Consider the following 5,791-nt stretch of genomic DNA (forward strand, 5'->3'; position numbering starts at 1 on the left):
ACGCAGCTCTTCCTACACCACAAGATCACCAGCATCTGATACCATGTTGAAGTTTATGCATAGGTACTTGAAGATTATCAAGAAGATACAAGAGAGATATGTTATTAGCCAAGACTACTCAGTACATTTATACACAATTTCACAGCCTTAACAACCTCATAACTGCTTCTAACCACTCTAACTAATTAACCAACTGCACACTAATTACTTGTACACACACACCTCAAACCATACTGCACACACACACACGTACATAAGCATGTAATCATGCTCCAATAAACTTGGACGAGGATGATGTTCATAGGGCAGAAAAAACACCGATGGGAAGGGAGGAAATAAGAAAGGATATGAAGAAAGTAGAGGGAAAACCCAGGGGCATTGACGTACGCGGGTGCTGTCAAAGTAGTACTAAATATGAGTTTAAAAAATTGAATATTCAAAACAGAAAAAAACATTACGTGGGTCATCAAAAAATAATTTACCCTAGATTATATTGGATAACACTATTTTCTTCCGACGAGGATTGGTGGCCTATTAAACACCATCTAATAAATATCCTCCAGTTCAATTTAAACCGTTGATAATCTTCAATTTTTCTTTGCGGTTTCACTAAAAAGTATTTTCTTACGAGGATGGATGGGAAAGGCGTATAGAAAAAAAAGTATAGTGTTTGCTCAGAAAGGAGGAGGCCATCCAAACAGAACTGAGACAAAAAGCCAAATGAATTCCGCCGGCCTGGTCATTTCCAAGAACAAAACAGGTGCGGAGCTTATAAAATGGTCCTGAGTACTCTTCGGTTTCGCCAACGATAATTACCCTGTGGCCGTTTCTTCTTTTTTGCTTCTTTAGGTTTAACTATTTATTAGCTGTTGCTGATGGGTGAGGCAGTGTCGACGGCGAAACCTACGGGCCATCGGGATTGTAACCGTAGCCAACTGTTAAAATCGAAATCAACGGCTCTGATCTCTCCGATGCAAACCGGTGAAGCTGAAGAGCTTGAACGAATTGGCGTTGAAGGATTATCGGATTTCATCTCAGTTTTACCTGACGAGTGTTTGGCTTGCATTTTCCAGTCTCTTAATCCTGGTGACCGGAAACGATGCTCTCTTGTTTGCCGGCGGTGGTTGAGGATTGAAGGACAGTTGGTCACCGACTCTCCCTCAACGCTCAGTCAGATCTGCAACCTCTGATTCCTTTTATGTTCTCTCGCTTCGATGCTGTCACTAAACTGACCCTGAAATGTGACCGTAGATCTGTTAGCATCGGTGATGAAGCGCTTGTTCTAATTTCGGAGCGATGCCGGAATTTGACTCGCCTTAAGCTCCGAGCTTGCCGTGACTTGACCGATGCAGGGATGTCGGCGTTCGCTAAAAACTGCAGGGGCCTAAAGAAGCTCTCGTGTGGATCTTGCACTTTCGGAGCTAAAGGCATGAACGTCGTGCTCGACCACTGTCCAGCTCTCGAGGAACTCTCCGTGAAACGACTTCGTGGCATAATCGACGGAGTTGCAGCTGAGCCAATAGGACCAGGGTTGGCGGCGGCATCGTTGAAAACAATTTGCTTGAAAGAGCTTTATAATGGACAGTGCTTCGGTCCGCTCATTATTGGTGCTAAGAATTTGAAATCCTTGAAGCTTTTTAGATGCTCTGGTGATTGGGATAAGGTTTTCCCTCTTATGGTGGATCGGGTGACTGGTATCGTAGAGGTCCATATGGAACGGATTCAAATAAGCGATATTGGTCTGGAGGCCATATCCAACTGTTTAAACCTGGAAATTCTTCATCTCGTTAAGACTCCAGAGTGTACAAATGCCGGAGTTGGAGCTGTTGCTGGGAAATGTAAATTGTTAAGGAAGCTACACACCGACGGATGGAAGACCAATCGAATAGGTGACCAAGGATTAATTGCTGTTGCAAACTCATGCCTTAATTTACAAGAATTAGTTCTTATCGGTGTTAACCCGACGAACATATGTTTGGAAATGTTAGCTTCAAATTGCCAGAATTTGGAACGGTTAGCTTTATGCGGTAGTGATACAGTGGGTGATGCAGAGATTTCATGTATTGCCGCCAAATGTATTGCTTTGAAGAAGCTTTGTATTAAGAGTTGCCGTGTTTCAGACCACGGAATGGAAGCCCTTGCTAGTGGTTGCCCGAATTTGATTAAAGTGAAGTTGAAGAAATGCAGAGTGACACCGGAGGGGGTGGAATGGTTAAGAGCAAATAGAGGATCACTCGCAATTAACTTGGATACAGGGGAACAGTTAGATTTGAGTGGCGCACAACATAATGGAGTTGAATTTCCTCCAATTGTAGTCACTCAAATTGGTGCTTCTACTAATGCTTCAAGCAGCGCAGGTCGATCCAAGTTGTTAGGGCTTTTGGGTGGGCGGAGTATGGTGGCTTGCACTTTGAGAAGGTTTGCAAACAGTAATGGCGGCAGCTCCCAGAGTTGATGGGAAGAGGGGAAGGTGGGAGAAAAAGCATTTTGGTTCTTCAACTGCTTACTGTGTTATCTGGTTCAGTGTTGCGTGCCGTTGATTGTCTGTTGAGTTGAATCTTCATCTTCAAAACTGATGATCTCTCGTTTATTTTCCTATATATGGCAGCATCCTAATACGTTTAGCTAGCTTCCGATTCTTTCTTGATGCATATCGAGTATGATCATAATGATTCATATTCCAGTTATATATTGAAACTACTTGACTTCACATAATCATATGTTTGTGAAAGTTCCATCCTTTTTTTATTTTTTACAATTTCTGGTTTTGGGTGTGTATGATTGCATTGCAGTGATCTATCAACTAATGGTACACATGAACATCTGCAAAGTTTCTAACAAAAAAATGCTTTTAATAGCATAATGGCCCAGTTTTGCAAAAACTTATATAACCTTTTCATTTTGCAATGGGTATGATTAGTGATAATCATTCTGTGATATATATACAAGACTTATTGTGGCAGTCAACTTTGTTCGAAGTCCATAGACATTCCTAGCATTTCCCGAACCGCTATCTAACCGCAGATATTACGCGTCAAATATTTCGTCTCCACTCCATTTTGATCTATCCTATTACTTTACTATGAAATGCATTTATATATTTATGTCAGAGAGATACAAAGGATTAATATATTGTTTGCGAGAGAATAAAAAACAAAAATGTCAAATACTGGATATAAATGAAAATAACTGATAACCAGCACAGGAAAGCGGCATGATTCACATCCATTCATAAAGAAAAGCAGATGAAAGTTGAATAATCCATTTACCAAAAGTATCTAAACTGAATCATCCTCAAGAAGTTCAAATTCAGTGTATTGTCGACTATAAACTGACGGCTATTGAATGCTTGATGATACATCCAATGATCACACAATGGAGGGCTAATTAGCTCACCGATACACCAATCTAAACCTTCCACTGAATCATAGTCTACTTGGGACATGGTATCGATTTACTCTGCTTTCTTCTCCTTCTCGACTTGTGGTTTTAGATATATAAAAATTCGAGTCAGGATTGTGCCATTTGTCAAGATACCAAGAACCGAACCCGCAACAACTTCAAGGAAGTCAAGGACTTCAAATGGATAAACCAACAATGTACAAGCAGTTTTTTTCATAACAAGGCATGTGTAATGAGTTTCAATTGCCAAAAAAGATGAGTAAAATTGGAAGCTCCGTAATCTATCTTCTGGTATCCCAGAAAAAAGAGGAAGAAAATTTGCTTTAGACAAGCAGATTGCTCCGAAGGAGATCGTAGAACAGAAGAAACAAGGAGCTTTTGGAACTTTTTAAAACAAGTGTATAAAAATATTTAGAAGATGAAAGTTTAATAGAAAAAGGATACCACTTGGTGGTGCTTTTTCCTGGATGCTGGTAAATACTCTCACTGCAAGAGAAACAAATCAAATGAGTTTAGTTTCTGCCTCGGTACAGGAAAACACTACCTCTACGGCACTATCAACACGGAGACCCCAACTTAGTTTAACAAGAAGAAAAACATTGAAACTCTAACAGCTCTATAAACAATATGTACTTACCAAACGAGCCAGCAGTATTCACAAAGCATGTTAAGAAGCTGAGCTCTCCAGTAGGGATTTAACTAGCGTTTGCGGTCACGTGTTCGGTCGCGTAACGTTTATCACTATTGCGGACATAACAGATACCATCTCGATTACTGCAGGTGTCGCAATCGTGAATTTTTTTAAATTTTGCACAACTTATCTTAAAACATAATAAAAATAATTATAATTATAATTATAAGGAATCATTTTTAATGTTTTTTAAAATGTTTTTTAAGCGAAAATGACATAGATATAATATAGTTTAATGAAATAGAAGACTTTAAAAATCTGATGATAGGATAAAATAATTAATTAACTCTAAGAAATTAAAATGAATAAAAATAAATTTTGCTATAACTATAAGATAATAAATTCTTTACCATGTTGAATGAAATTTGAATACATTTAAAGAACACAAAATAACTAAATTAAATATAATTAAAATAAAAATGTAAAATTTAAATGTAAAAAAATTATTTTACTTAAATTATGACTAAATTAAACAGGTAGAGAATGCAGGACTTATTTAAAAAATAAAAATGTAAAATTTTAATGTAAGAAATTTATCAACAAGCTTGCTTTACTATTTTTTAGTAAAAGGACCAGAATATAATCTTCTACTTAGTACAGGACTTCTTTAGTAATTTTACCCGTTTTCATAACATAGTTGGGAAGAGAGAAATTGAAGGAAAAAATCCAAAAAAGAAAAGAATGCTCGACTTCAATTTTTATCTTCTACTCCAGTCTCTTCTCAAACTTCAAGCTCTTTCCAGCCTCTTCCCTCCCTCGGCAAACTCTCTCCGGTCTCTCAAGCCCCCCTCCCACGCAATGTTCTCTCCAGTCTCACGGTAAAACTCTCTCCAATCTCACGGTAAAACTCTCTCCAGTCTCTCAACTCCCCTCCCTGAAACCTTTCATCTTTTTAAACAAAAAAAAAACTTTTGATTCAATTTTTTTTCACATTAACGATAGATAACGGTAATAGTGTCCCGTTATCGGCGTTATCACCGTTACCCCTTAAATTACGGACGCGATCGACAGATTTTGGCGTGAATTTGCTGCCCACTGTTACTTTCTCGGATTTTGGTTTCAGACTGTGGCGCTACCACGAAATAGTAGAAGCTATTTTCATCCCGCTATTTTAAACCCTGCTCTCCAGTGCTTTTGTTCTTCTCAAAGAATAATTATTCAGTAATAACTATTAAAGAATTAGCTAAAAAGTTAGATTGTATAAAAATAGAAAGTCAGAGAAGATGGACATGCAACAAGAAAGTAAGCCGATGGAACAAAGGAGCTAATTAGCACTTAGTGGAAACTGACCTGGATTTAGTAATATCTAGTTAGACAAATAGCAGTTAACTAGATAGAATCCATTGAGTCATAAGTTCACCGAATTTACTAAGAAAGAAACCATTTATTTTAATAGTTATGATCATGAATAGGATGTGATGCAACTGAGCAACAAAAACCGAGTGCTGATGATTTCCCACTTTTCCAACATAGTACACACTATGTTTTCAAAATAGCAACAGTAGATCCCTCAGATACAATACTAACACCCCCACCCCACCCCAACCCCCCCCCAAAAAAAAAAAAAAAAAAAACAGGGCGGGCAGACAAACATTCAAATATTAATCCAGGAACAACAAGAATCAAAGCCTTATACAGATATGGATGGGTGTAAAATATATATCAGAGAAATGTTTACTTCCTTTTGATTAATAAGGA

At 38.0% G+C, this 5,791-nt stretch overlaps 1 long non-coding RNA gene and 1 pseudogene across 1 annotated transcript; one reads left to right on the forward strand and one right to left on the reverse strand.

The window, feature by feature from the left end:
* Window positions 1-597: 597 nt before the first annotated feature.
* Window positions 598-2,719, forward strand: LOC120216618 (annotated as a pseudogene).
* Window positions 2,720-3,241: 522 nt separating this feature from the next.
* LOC120216547 lies at window positions 3,242-4,091 on the reverse strand. Its single transcript, XR_005525064.1, has 3 exons — window positions 4,040-4,091; window positions 3,847-3,888; window positions 3,242-3,558 (listed from the first exon to the last, which is right to left on the reverse strand). It is a non-coding gene; the product is annotated as an uncharacterized LOC120216547 (long non-coding RNA).
* Between the last annotated feature and the right edge of the window lie 1,700 nt (window positions 4,092-5,791).

This window comes from Hibiscus syriacus, unplaced genomic scaffold (assembly GCF_006381635.1).
Source record: "Hibiscus syriacus cultivar Baekdansim isolate YM2019G1 unplaced genomic scaffold, ASM638163v2 tig00110162_pilon, whole genome shotgun sequence".
NCBI lineage: Eukaryota > Viridiplantae > Streptophyta > Magnoliopsida > Malvales > Malvaceae > Hibiscus > Hibiscus syriacus.